This window comes from Myodes glareolus, chromosome 2 (genome assembly GCF_982192425.1).
Source record: "Myodes glareolus chromosome 2, mMyoGla1.1, whole genome shotgun sequence".
Classification (NCBI taxonomy): Eukaryota; Metazoa; Chordata; class Mammalia; order Rodentia; family Cricetidae; genus Myodes; species Myodes glareolus.
This window is the reverse complement of record NC_142027.1, coordinates 90,434,249-90,448,013: the sequence shown is the minus strand read 5'-3', so window position 1 is coordinate 90,448,013 and position 13,765 is coordinate 90,434,249. Positions and strand designations below refer to the sequence as shown.

The window sequence follows — 13,765 nt, the reverse complement described above, 5'->3', positions numbered from 1 at the left end:
ACAGCGGAAAAGCACACATGGCAGGGAGAATACAACCCACGGGAGCCACTCACGTCTTCAGAACAAAATAAACACAGAATTCCAAACTTTATCAGAATGTAAAACTATTAATTGCATATGTAATTAGTTTTTCTAAAGTGCTGGGCATTGAACTCAGGGCTTCACATATGCTAGGCAAATGTGAAGACTTGCTAACATTGCTCACACAATAGTGATTTACTTTTTAAAAGTGTTATATGTATGTCTGTATATCACATGCATGCAATGCCTGTGGAGGCCAGAAGAGGGCATCAGATCCCTGGAATTGGAGTTACGTATGGTTGTGAGCCACCACGTGTGTGCTGGGAACTGAAGCCAGGTGCTCTTAAATGCTGAGCCGGCTCTCCAGTCCAGTAGGATCTATTTTTCAGTTGCAGGCTGCAAACAATTTAAGCCCTCAAAGTAACTTCAGGACTGTGCCAAGGCCCCTGAAATTCTCTGTAGATGATACTGACACATTAATAGTTTGCCTGGGAAGTAGAGCAGACCACCAGGGTGGAAAAGAGAAGGACCTGGAAACTGTGGTTTATTTAAGGAGTGATATGGCCCCGGCCACGGCCCTTGCATCTGAATCCCAGGATTGCTGGTATCTGACTAATAAAAGGTACCCAGGAAAATTACCTACCGAAGGTTTGAGCCTATGAGGGGCTAAGGATGGAGAACAAGTGGGTGGGAAAATGAGTAAGTGGAGAAGGACCAGGACGGGAGGTGGTGGTCCCTGAATTTAACTGGTAATGAACGAAAAAAACAAAACAAAAAAATGGTGCTTGGCAAACAGTTTTTGATGAACATGTTAGGGTCTGAGAAAGAGTCCCCAAAGAAAATGAACAACCGTGTATGCAATAACAAGAGCATTTATTGATTCCAACTCCAGGGTAGCGAAAGAGTGACTCCCAAAGAGTGACCCCACAAGCTCCTTTTCATCAGAGTTAGGGAAATTCCAGATAGGAGGGATTAACCTGTAGTTGATCAGTGGAGGAAAGATTAGTATGGGGGCTGATGGATGGAAGGTCCTAGTGGTTAGCGACCTTCCAGCAGCGGGATAAGAAAAGCTATCTTTAGCCTGTAGAAGTCTGGGGGTCATCTGCTGACCTAGCAGAAGCACTTTGACGGCCTGCTGATCCAGCAAAAGGGCTTGTAGGGGTGCTTGCTGATGGTCACTCGTAAGTTGTGGTTTTTCACGAGACCTGCTTGCTCAGCTCTATCCCATCCTAGTGAAGTGAAACTAAGGTCTGGTCTCTGTCCGGACTATGGCCTGCTGCCCCTCTCCCCTTCCAGCCTTCTCAGATGCCTTACTTTCTAACCAAGGACCTTCTCAAACTTCCCATTCAGTCTCCACAGAGGCAGTCACTCTTCCTTTTAAGTAATTCTCTTTCAGTCAACTTTTAACTACCCTAACAGAGGGAACCACCAGTGTGGACAATTCCCAAATCTCCTTTGGGAATGCATGGGATGATGGCTTTTTTACAGCAGTTTGACTTCCCAATTGTGTTTTGATTGGGTTTATATTAAAGTCACTGAGAATTCCCTCAGCAGAGAGGATAGGGTTCCGACACTGACAGCCACCATGAGAGATGCACCAGGGTTGGTAGGACTTGGCCTATAACTTAATCTAGCACCTCATGTTTTAAACGCACTGTGCTAAGAACTTGGAGGTACAGAGCAGATGTTTAGGGCTCAAAATTATGTGGTGCTCATCCCCGAGAATCTATTAATAGACGCTTTTCTATGGACTCATCTACAAGGAGAATAACAAACAACCAGGAATGGCGAAGTGGAGGTTTTCAGGCACTCCCTACCCAGACAAGTTCTCAACGGGACCTTTAGCAGCACAGATGAAGTATCTTGAATGATAACTGGTAGAGAGGATTCAGGAAGTTCCGCTAGGAAAACACTGTCCAAGGAAAGCACAGCATGAACTGCACAGCTTATTTAAGTTTTCTATAACTACTTGACAGAGGGGAAAGTAAACATGTAAAACTGTATTGTTAATCCTGGTTAGCTTTATTTCCATCTTGATGCAGCCAATAGTCACCTGAAAAGAGAGAGTCAACTAGGGATTGCTAACACCAGTCTGGTTTGCTGTCATGTCTGTGGGCAATGGTCTCGACTGTTGATTGATGAAGATAGCACCATTCCCTGCGCATGTGGTCCCTCACTGTATAATAATGCAAGCCACAGAGAACAGGCCAGAAAGCAGCATTCTTCCATGGTTCCTGTCTCTAGGTTACTCCTTTAATTTCCTGCCCTGTCTTCCCTCAATCACAGATTATGATGTGGAAGTGTACGCCACATGAACTCTTTCCTCCCTAAGTTGCTTTTGGTTTTGGCTTTTATTAAAACAACCGAAAAGCAAACAAGAATACAGCTGTAAACCCCCTCATGTTTATTTTTCAAAGTGCATTTAAAAAAAAAACAACTTGTATAATTACTGAACATATTTGTCTTAGTCGCTTTTCTATTGCAAGGATGGGACACCATGACCAAGGCAACTTATAAAAGAAAGCATTGAACTGGGGGCTTGCTTACAGTTTCAGAGGGTGAGTCCATTATCACCACATCAGGGAGCATGGCAGCAGGCAGGCAAGCAGGGATAGCAGTGTAGCGGTAGCTGAACGCTCACATTTGATCCACAAGCAGCAGGCAGAAAGATTGGGCCTGGTGTGGGTGATAAAAAACAAGGTTTTTTTTTTTCAAATCCACAAATTTAAACTATCATTTCAGCATGCACTCAATATAAAAATTATATTTCATATTCTTCTGTTTTAGGCTAAGATTTCAAAATCTGATGTGTGTTTTATGCTTGAAGCAACTGAAACTAATTTATTTCAAGTGCTTAATCCTTGTGTTGCTTGAGGATACCATATGCAAAGCACGGCTTTAGAACGTTGCTTCCTACACTGCTGTCTATAGATCGGCCGCTTGGCAACATCTGGGAGACTGTTAAATATGCAGAACCTCCAGTTCCATTTCTGGCCTGTGAATCACAACCTGTGTTGTAAGATTCTCAACTGTGTCCTGCATATGTCAAAGTGTGCAGAGCATCAGGGTAGACAGAGGGAGGTTCTGAATGCTGATCTGGAGTTGAAATCCTCAAGGAACATTTAAGAGCCAACTATGAGCAGGATCTGTGAGTAATCACAACCTGGGGTAAAGAAGAAATTGGATTAAAAACTGTTGCCACTTTGAATATTTGTTTCTTAGTCTTCAAAATGAATCTAATTGTTTCCATCTTTCAGGATGATGTTGGAACTTCAGTCAATATGAGTAAAGAAATGCCTGACCCCTAAAATGTGGAAGGTTTCATAGAACTCATAGAGTAGATCTGGTAATAGTTGCATGAAGCCCTTAGGCTTCAAATTTTTAATTTGATTAAATTTTAATTTGATTAAATTTAATTTGATTAAATTTTTAATTTGATTAATTTTAATTTTTAATTCTATAAATTCTTTATAGAATGAAACTCTGAGAAAACTGACCAAACAGCAGGACTTACAGAAGGCTACTGTTGGCACACTACTACCCTGTACGTCTTTCAGAAGTCTCAAGTGAGAACTCCTGTCGGTAAGGTTTTACACAGGGAAGAATGGGGGTTGGTATGTGGGGCAGTCCTATGGGGCTAGTGTCTATGGGGACTAGGAGTCACATATCAGGGTCTTAAGCCGATGGTGGCCCCTAAGTCAAAACAACCTTGTAATTTTAGACACCTGGTTTAGCAAGGAATTAACATGGTGGGAAAAGATAAACTTGATGGTCCAGTGACTATTAAACATCGGATCTCTTCACTGAGTTGGCATGTTGGGTCAAGACACCTTACACACCTGCCAAACTATGTCAGCATATCTGAGAATATTCATCAGCTGCACACAACTCAGAACTGAGAACTGGAAACCTGGTAATGTTTTTGTTGGAAGATTAGCCATCCCCACCTCTTTCTAAGGTCTTTTTGTCAAGATATCAAATACTGCCAGAGAGGGGATATGGATGTACAGACACGTGGGATCAGGGACATCTTGGGACTTTTACAGAAATGCATGAATCAGAGCAGCTCAGGGCAGGGCGGTGATTCTGCAATATAGAAGACCTTGGATTTGGGTGGCTCTGTCTTATCAAGTAGTTCTTAACAGAGGCATAATGCCTCATGTTGCTGGATTCTGCATCCTCAAAACACAGAGGTTTAGTTTAACATACAAATCTATCTGGGCATTTCCAGCTGTCCTAAACTGTAAAACTTCTGTTCATCGATTTGTAAGTGTACAATTCGGTAGCACTGAGCACATTCACAGTGTTATCTCTATCACTACCACCATCTGCAGAGACTTTCATGCTTCCAAACTGAAACTACATTACTGTTTGTCATCTGTGCCCTGGCAACTGTCTCTCTATTCTGTCGCTATGAATTTGATGTCTTTAGGTACTTCATATACCTGGATGCGTCATAATTCAGTATTTTCCTTTTATGCCTGACTATAATGGTTTTTAATTTATGCATGTGAGAGTTCTACCTGAATGTAAGCCTGTGCACCATGCACATGCAGTAACCAAGGCATATAGAAGAGGGCACCAGATCCCCTGGAACTGGAATTGCAGATGGCTGTGAGCTGCCATCTGGGTGCTGGAAGTCAAAAGGTCTTCTGCAAGAGCAGCCAGTGCTCTTAAATGCTGAGCCACCTCTCCAGCTCCCCCCGCCCTTTTTTGTCTGTTTGGTTTTGTCCTTAAGATTAATTTACATGGCTTATCTTACTTAACAAAATGCCTTCAAGATTCTTCTAGGCCACAACATGGCAGAATTTCTTCCCTTTCTACAGTTGAATAAATGAATGAATGAATGAATGAATCCACTTTGTGGATTTGTTTCACCATTTGTCCATTCATCTGTCAGCAGAAAACAGTTATTTTCATCTTTCAGCTGGTACAAAGATAGTTGCTGTGAACCTGGGTGTACATTTCCTGTTAGACTTCTTGTCGGGGCCAGCCTCGGCAAAAATACCTTCTTCCAGATTGGAGGTGTGAGAATTTAGAAATATAGTAAAGAATTATGAAGATGTGAATGAAAATAAAATGCAGAAACACAGAGGATAGTATTGGGAGGGAATTTTTCAGTGAGTTCTGAAATTTTTCAGTGAGTTCTGAAATTTCACCCGTGTTTAATTTCCAACTGGTTAATATTCCCCTGATCCCAAAATGTAGGAGTAAAACAAAAGACTGCATTAACATACAAACTGAAAGTCGGGGGTTACAGTCATCGCTCACACCCTAGACTCACATTTTAGACCAAACAGTCTATAGGCAAACCACTCCCTGGGTGGAATCCCAAATTATTTTCTTAAAGGAAACTGGAACTTAGTTGGATCCTTAGACTTTTGTTTTAGGTAGGAACCAACTACTTCCCATTTCAGGAGCATGAGATCTGGCATCTAGCCACACCTGGTGACAACAGCCTTGAGAGAGCAGAACTCTGATTTATAATTAGGTGGGACCTTTGTTTGCCTTAGAATCAAAATAATCTCAAGCTAAAAACCAAGTCCCAAACTCTCCGACCTTTGGCCTCTTTGGGCCACCACAACTTCCGTGTCTGGTGTCAGATCCTAGGGTACACCTCAGTCATTCCAACAGGCATGCAATGGTGTCTCCTCGTTTCTATTTGATATCCCATAATGAAAGATGACATTTTTTAATTTATTTGTTTAGTGGCCACTTACATCTTCCTTGAAAAGGAATCTGTCAAGGGTTTTGGACCACTTTACTTGGTTTTGTTCTTATTAATGAGTTTTAAGTGTCCACTGTACATTGTGAATACCAGTCCTACATCAGACACACATTTTACACCACCTGCCAAAGGGTAGCACAGTGGGTTGGACTGCCATTAATCAAGAAAATGCACCCCCACAGACTTGCCTACAGGGCAATCTGATGGAGGCCTTTTTTCAGTTAAGATTTCTTCTTGCTGGTATGTCTGGGTTTGTGTCAAATTGACAAAAAGACAACCAGCATGCCAAGGTTACTTAGATCTCCTAAGTATTCTTCTAGGAGTTGTAGATTTGTTTTTTTTTTTTAATTTGTAATTCTTCCTTGGTTACTTTGGTGAATAATGCAAGGTCTGTCGACTGTAGACTGTTTTCATAGGCATTCAATCGCTCTGGAGATATCTGTTAGAAAGGTTCTCCTTTTCCATTCATCTTCCTTCATTATTTTTATCAGCAACCAGCTGACTGTGCCTGTGTGCATTCATTTAGGGCTCTCTACTCCAAAGCTCATTTATCCGCACTAATTCTGGTTACTGGATAGATTTTTGCGTCATAGGAAAAACTAAGTGACACTGGCAAGTTCCTTCGTTTTTCTTTATTCAGGTAAAGTTCCCAGAAGAAAATACAGACTACTTTAGCTTTAAACACTCACAAGTCTCAAGTCTGAAAAGTGACGGTGCAAACATGCACTGGTGTTTTATGCTGTGATATTTATAACTAAGAAAAAAAGGTTTTAGAACAGGCGCTGGCTTGGCAGCAAGTTTTCTTTAAGGTAAAAGCTTTGTGGCTATGGCTGTTGTGAAAAAGTATAAAGTAGATGGATTTGGCTCAGTTTACTCTTAGTCCCAGGACTATGCAGAACAATTATCTTATACTAAGTCTATAGCTTATACTTAGCTAATCAAGAATCATTTCCACCGCCAAGATACAGAAAGAATTCCTGCATACTAATTAGGGCTGTGGTTCAGTTTAAGTGATAAAAAGTAAGCTCAAAGGGCCTTTTAAAAAATGTGAAATCCAAAAGAAAAAAATGTGAAATCCTAAAAAGAATTGCTAGATGCTGTGTTTTTCGAATAGTAGAACTTGAAGAGAGTATTCTAAACATCAGTTCATCTAGCTACCATCAGATATCAGGTGTATACCAAGTATTAAAGCATTAAGACATTAAAATCACTGAGTGCTTGTACAAGGGCCTTCCAACAGAGCTGGGCTCACAAACTTCCTTCAGATTGTAGTCAGGATTTTACCATAAGCCTAGGTACATTATACATAAGTCGAGTCTTTCATGCTGTTTTATTTTTATCCAGTCTGTGCTACTCTCAGCTGTGTGGAAGATGTCCTATCGGCACTGTGGTATCCTCTTACCTGGAAAATTCCTCACACCTCTAACAAATTTTGTGGGAGCATGATGAGATGTCACTACTCACCAGGTTCTCAGCCTGTGGGCTGTGAGCCCTTTGGGAGTTGAAGGACCCTTTTGCAGGGTTACCTAAGTGTAATGGTAAAAGTAAAATGCTGCAGATCCCCAGCAGCTGCAGCAGCAGAAACACTGCAGGTCTCCGAGCGGCAGCAGTGGGCCATGTGATGGCAGGCAGCAAACAGTGGGTCCTGAGAGCAGCCAGACCCAGACAGGGAAGGCACAGTTCCCCGAGTGGCTGCAGCAGGCCACAAGGAGAAACAGACAGATGGGCACACCACGCTGCAGGTCTCCAAAGGTGGCTGATCCTGGGCTGGAAGCCACACCATGAAGAGTGAGGTTGGATATTTATTAAGTGGGTTATGGAAGGGAAAGGGGAGGAGAAGAGCAGAGAGAGAGAGAGAGAGAGAGAGAGAGAGAGAGAGAGAGAGAGAGAGAGAAGGTGGAAGGAGAGAAGTAGGGAGAAGCAGACACTGCCTCTTCGAAAGGGAGATGGAAAAGGAAGAGACTCAGGCTGCAAGGAGGAAGAAAGATCTGCCTGCCTCAGCAAAGAGGGAGTGGGCGGGGCTTGTCTCTTAAAGGGACATGACAGACCATTACACTAAGGCCATCAGAAAGCACAGATATTTTCATTACAATTTGTAACAGTAGTGAAATTACAGTTACAAAATAACAACAAAGATAATTTTATGGTTGGGGTCACCACAACATGAGGAACTGTGTTAAAGGGTCACAGCATTAGGAAGGTTGAGAACCTCTTCCCTAGGGCATGATATGTGTATGCAAGTTCCACAGATCTGCACTTGAGAGCAACCTTAGAAGCTCCTAGGATGTGGTGATTTCCATATGGTATGGTTGATGAAAGGGTTCTTCACAAATCCCAGAAGTGGATCTGTATAACAATGGATGCCATCTCAGAGACTCTGGCATCTGGAGGATGTGAGCTAGAACAAATGCTGTGAGAAAGTCTCTAACAGATACAAGTATTTTTAGTCACACAAAGGCCTGGGAAGTCTTTCCAAAGAAGGTGACAGTGATGGAGAACTTAAGGATGAATGGAAAAAACTGTCTGGCTGCTCTCCCAGAGGTCCCACATGATGGCTCACAGCCATCTATAACTCCAGTTCCATTTATTTCAAAGATCAAAAAACCCATGGTTTATTGATTTTCCAATTTTATCAAGCAAAAACAGCAAAGCTATAAAAATGGGCTAAGATGGAAAGCATTCTTATCAGTGTCTTCCCACCATAGTCCGACCTCCTCAAGCAGGAGCTACCAAACCTAACTTTATCTTGGTTTTCCCAGTGATTTTCTTTTTCCTTCCACCTCCAAACTATTACGCTAGAAAATTACTTGTATTTTATATTTTACTTATAATTAGTAACATCATTTAATAAATGAATTTACTTAATGCATACATAAAATTAACATTGTTTTACTACAGATTTTTTTTAATTCAAAATATATTGACAACTTACTTGACATTTTATGGTACAAAAAGACAAATGGGTCAGGATTTTAAACCTAGAAGAATGTAATGGCATGTGTGCTTTTGAACTGGATGTAATTAATAAGCATGAAATGCTGAAAGTATACAGAAAGCACTAAAAGAAACAGACTGACTATTTCAGCGTGAGTCAAACCTTCATGGAGGAAGAGTCAGTTGACTGAGGGAAATTGTCTCCAGTGGACACATGGGAATGGGAAAAGATTATTCCAGACAGTGAGAAAAAAAAAGTGAAGTCGTTTGATGTTTCTTTAAGTGTAAACAGCCTAATTGTCTCAAAATTTAAAAAGTAAAAAGTATTTTAGGATTGCTATTGCTGTGATGAAACACTTGGAGAGAGAGGGTTATTTTCAACTAACACTTCCACATCACAGTTCATCATCAAAGGAAGTCAAAACAGGAACTCGATCAGGGAATGAACCTGGAGGCAGAAACTGACACAGAGGTCATGGAGGGGTGGGTGTTGCTTACTGGCTTGCTCAGCATGAATTGCTCAGCCTACTTTCTTATAGTTCCAGCCCTGGGATAGAACCATCCACAATGGGCTGGGCCCTCCCTCATCAACCACTGAATAAGAAAATGTTCTACAGCCTCATTCTTATGGAGGCATTTTCATAATTGAGGTTTCCTCCTCTCAGATGATTTTAGCTTCTGTCAATGATATAAAATTATCCAGTCTAAAGAGGCTGGAGATATATCTTAGTAACAATGTTCATATAGTAGGAGTGGTGCTCTAGATTCATCCCAAGGTTGGTGAACATAACGTCTACCCATGCAGCTGAATCTCTCTAGCCAAGGAAGGGCTCGAGTCATTGCTTACCCCAGTAAGATTTGTGCCACACCTGCTACTGGCAGGCTCATTTGGCCACACTAGTCATTCATCAGGGGAATGCTACAGTTGTCCCATATTGGAAGACGGTTGACAGGAAAACATGGAAAAAAAATCCAGGAGATGCTAGAAGGCCCAATTAATATAGACCCTATCATCTTTCTATATGAATTATAATGGCAGTTTACTCGCTCAATGAGGGCTCCTCTTGCATTTCAGCCAAGTCATCGGGCACCAGAGTACCCTCTTGAATATCTGAAGAACTGGGATATATAAGAAGGTTGGCAAATGCTCCCTTCTGATTGGCTATCATTAGATGTTAAGACTTATTTTCCATTAATAAAAAAAAAATACATGTGCCTTCAGGATCTGGAAAAAAGGAGGAATTATATGAGGTTCAAAATTAAACATTAAATATAACTCATCTCCTAACCTCAGGTGGCAATGGGAATGTTATCAGAGCTATGCACAGTTTGAAAAACTTAAAGTGGATGTAACAGGCTATTAAAGTTGAAAAGAAAAAAAAATTCTATAAGGCTGACGGAGAAATCTGGAAGTGTTAGTTTCAAAAGTGGTTGTGGTTTAAGCAGAAAGGAATGACAGTATATTAGTCATAGTACGTGGTGCAATAATGGCCCCAGGGTGGGGTTTTGACAGATGATGACACCTTTTGAAACTGTCTGACTAATGCTCTAAAACTGTCTGTGTGGTAGCAGAAGAGTTCCAGTGGGACACGTTTCATACATTTGGGATCGCTGGGATTAACAAGGTGCTCTCAAATAACACTAATTTAGCAGGACGTAGAGAGTGGCCTGAAATTATGCATGGCTTTTTGTGGTATTAAACAACATGCACTGGCAGAGGACAATAATGAATTTCAGGAAGGTAGCTTGGCATGAGTATATAAAACCCGATTTCCAATGTATTTGTAATATACATCTAAAGGGCCAAGACATGTGATAGGAAGAAAGAACACTTTTAAGTAAGGCAACTAGGAAATAGAGTATTTCTACAGTGAGCATGGGATTCCTGTACTATCAACCACAGGAAAGAAGATCCTCTTGGGGAATACTTGCATGAGGAACAGTAGTAAGGAATTCAGGTTCGCACTTTGTCTGCCTGACTCCCCACTACCCCAGTGCCCATGTCATCTGCAAAGGTTTTAAACTCTAGAATAACACTAACAACATTGTGTCTTTGTTGTAGCATTCGGGTCTTTCCCCCTTCCGTGTTGGGGACCAAAGCCAGGGACTCACTGGTGCGAAGCCTTCAGTCTTCCACTGAGCTGCAGCCCCAGCCCCCAGGGCTTTCAGCTTCATGTCCAGCTAGCCTCTATCTGCTAGAAACTCTCAGCAGCAGGCCCTCCCTAGTTCTCTACTTACCAACTTTACAGGCTTACATGCTTTTCTAGCAAACTCAAACTAGAAACGCAATGTGGGAAGTGAGTTTTTATGCGTGTTCTGATGCAATGCTGATGAGACCAGCTTCTGAGAGAAACACCACCACTTAAAGATTATTAATACCTACACAGAAGTGTGAATAACAAGCTACCAGTCCAAAAGTTATAAAACTAGCTATTGTCAGCTGACTGCAGAATAAAGACATGGAAAAAAAGGAGAGTCCATATTTAAGGGTCTTTGGCTTCTGTGCATCCGCCAAGCCCCCCCCCCCCCAGTTTAACAAAACACAGAGACCTACCTGGTACTATAGATGCTGAAGCACTTTTAGATTAAAAATGGGCAATGTCTTCAGAATGTTTGTTTTTTTGTTCATGGGTGTTTTGCCTGCATGGATGTGTACCGTGTGCATGCAGTACCAGTGGAGGCCAGAATAGGGCACTGGGGTTTTTTTTGACACAAGTGTTACAAACACTTGTGAGCTGCTACTTGGGTGCCGGGAACTGAACCAGTTTCTCCTACAAGAGCAGTCATGCTCTTAACCACTGTGTCACCTCTCCAGCCCAGGAATTTTTAAATGGTACGCAGCATGTGTTCTTCACAGGAGCTGTTAAGGTGGGGTCAAAAGAAATGGATTTTTCCCTGGGATATCTCAGCCACGACCTGTTCAAATTCACTTGCAGTAATATTAGGATGCACAAAAGAGCTCTCTACAGTGGCCCATGGTTTGCAAGACTGATTATGCCTCCTCCTTCCACATGGCACTGGCCGTGTGTTTGCTACCCTAGGTTCTGCAGGAAGAAGAAAAACACAAGTACGTTCAGTCCCCTTTCTCTTAAACACTGTCTCTTATCTGTGGAATCTTTACCCTTTAGTGTTTTATACAACATCTTGCCTTTCAACACTCTATATAAAGACCATATGACTTCTTAAAAAATCAAGACTGAAGAATTTAAACTAAGGTTACATTAGAAGGAAAATGTTTAGAATTAATAACTAATGCTGCCCCAGATTTGATGTCTTCTTTGTAAGTAGAATTCATTACTGTGTGCAGCTGTGTGAAGAACAGGGAGCACGGACTATCCTTGGAACACCAGTGACAAACTCAGGAGTGTTGGCTCACTCCACATGAGGTTTCTGCAGCCCAAAACAACAGAATTGATGAATTATTACTGGGTTGTCAAATTATTTTGTAATGTCAGCATTCTTAAAAGTATAAACTATTAGATTTGTCAATCTATTTTCGCCCTGTGTCGGCATTATTTTAGCTACTGTAGTTTTACACCGCAGTGCCAAACACCCTCTTGTACCACATGAAATGTCACATACTGCATGGCCAATTAAAAAGCTTTAAAAGAATAAGGTTCTGACTCAGATGATGATGCACATCTATCATCCCAGCACTCTGAAGACCATAGGAGAAGACTCCGGGGCTGGGGCTGGGGATGGAGCTAGCCTAGGCTACAATAGTAGCACATTTCTCAAAGGAAACAAAACATTGTGTGATTCAGTATCTAATATAGCTTATAAAAGACCATTTATTTTCCCCTTAAAATGTTGAGGTTTTGAATATTTAGACTTTTACTGAATTTGGAAAGGTTTTTGTTGATTTGAAACAATTTATCGTGATTTCCCATGAACTTCACTAACTATGAAGGAAGCTGTAGGTCGTTATATCTTGTATGTGTTGCTGTTGACAGAAGCAAGCTAATGGCTTTTTTTCTAGTTTTGATGCTAGCATATCAGTCACAGATATTGTAAAGATTTTTTAAAGTTTACACTTCTGGTGCTACAATGAACGTGATTCTCTTCCCACTGATTTTTAGCAGTACGTTTTATTTTATACGTAGCAGTGGGTTTATATTTAGTAGTTTACCTTGTTTATTGAGGCATTAAATGTACAAATATACTAAAAGGACATGCTCTGTAAGCTTGAGTGAATTATATATGGTTGATAATCATTTCTCCAAAGTTCCACTTCTTTCTCTTTCTTGTTTTAGGATATCCCTTAGGTTTATGTTTGCAGCCATTTCTCCAGTGGCTCTCTGAGATGAGTAATTTATCATTCTATTCTGATTACTCATCAGCAATGAACTATGCATTTTGAATTTTTTTCCATTTTCATTGTGTACTGTGCATGTGTGTGTATACAAATCTACCTGTGTGTAGGCACATGTGTGAGTGTGTATGTGGGTGTATCTTCATGTAGAACCATAGCCTGTTGTAGGCAATCTTCTACCTTGCTCAGTGAGGCAGGATATCAATCAAAGCTGATCACTGATGTGGCTTGGGTCCCTACCCAGCTTGTTCTTGGATTACGGGTAGGTCACCATGCCCATCTAGCATTTATGTGGGTCCTAGGGATCCAAGCTTGAGCCCTCATGACTTCCCTACCAAGCCACCTCCTGAGTCCCTATGGTGTTTAACATGGTGAATTGCCAGCTACAGTGGATGGGCCTCGGTAATGACAGTTCACGCAGCAGAGGAGTGTGAGGTGAAATCAACCCCCTCTTCTCCAAGCTTTTTGCCTGTGGTGTTTATTATCGCAACAGAAAGCAGCCGTGCATCTGCCACTGCTAAATCTGGAAGACAAATATATTTTAATATTTTATTGAACATACAAGATATTTTATGCATGTAAAGTTTGGAAATCTTAACGTGTGATAGCCTTAAAACAGAAAACACATACCACCTGCTCCACTTCAGAGGCACATGCTGGGAAATCCCAGCATTCAGGAGGCTGAAACATGAGGACACAAGTTCAAGGCTGGCCTCTTCAACTCCCCCTGAAAGGCTGTAATTTACTCATATATCCAATTAGATCAGCTA

The 13,765-nt window shown here is 41.3% G+C and overlaps 1 protein-coding gene across 6 annotated transcripts in view; it reads left to right on the top strand.

Moving 5' to 3' along the window:
- The window catches only part of Stard13 (StAR related lipid transfer domain containing 13), a 388,106-nt gene that overhangs the window by 52,391 nt on the left and 321,950 nt on the right, over positions 1-13,765 (top strand). For 2 of the 6 annotated variants that reach the window (XM_085685254.2, XM_085685251.2), the window contains exon 2: positions 3,496-3,565. The exons of 1 other annotated variant lie outside the window; for it this stretch is intronic. The gene's annotated coding sequence lies outside the window, so the exon portion shown is untranslated. Of the gene's footprint in view, positions 1-3,343; positions 3,368-3,495; positions 3,604-13,765 lie in introns of those variants that run through there. 3 more of the 6 variants (XM_085685253.2, XM_085685250.2, XM_087902811.1) reach the window with 2 other exon arrangements.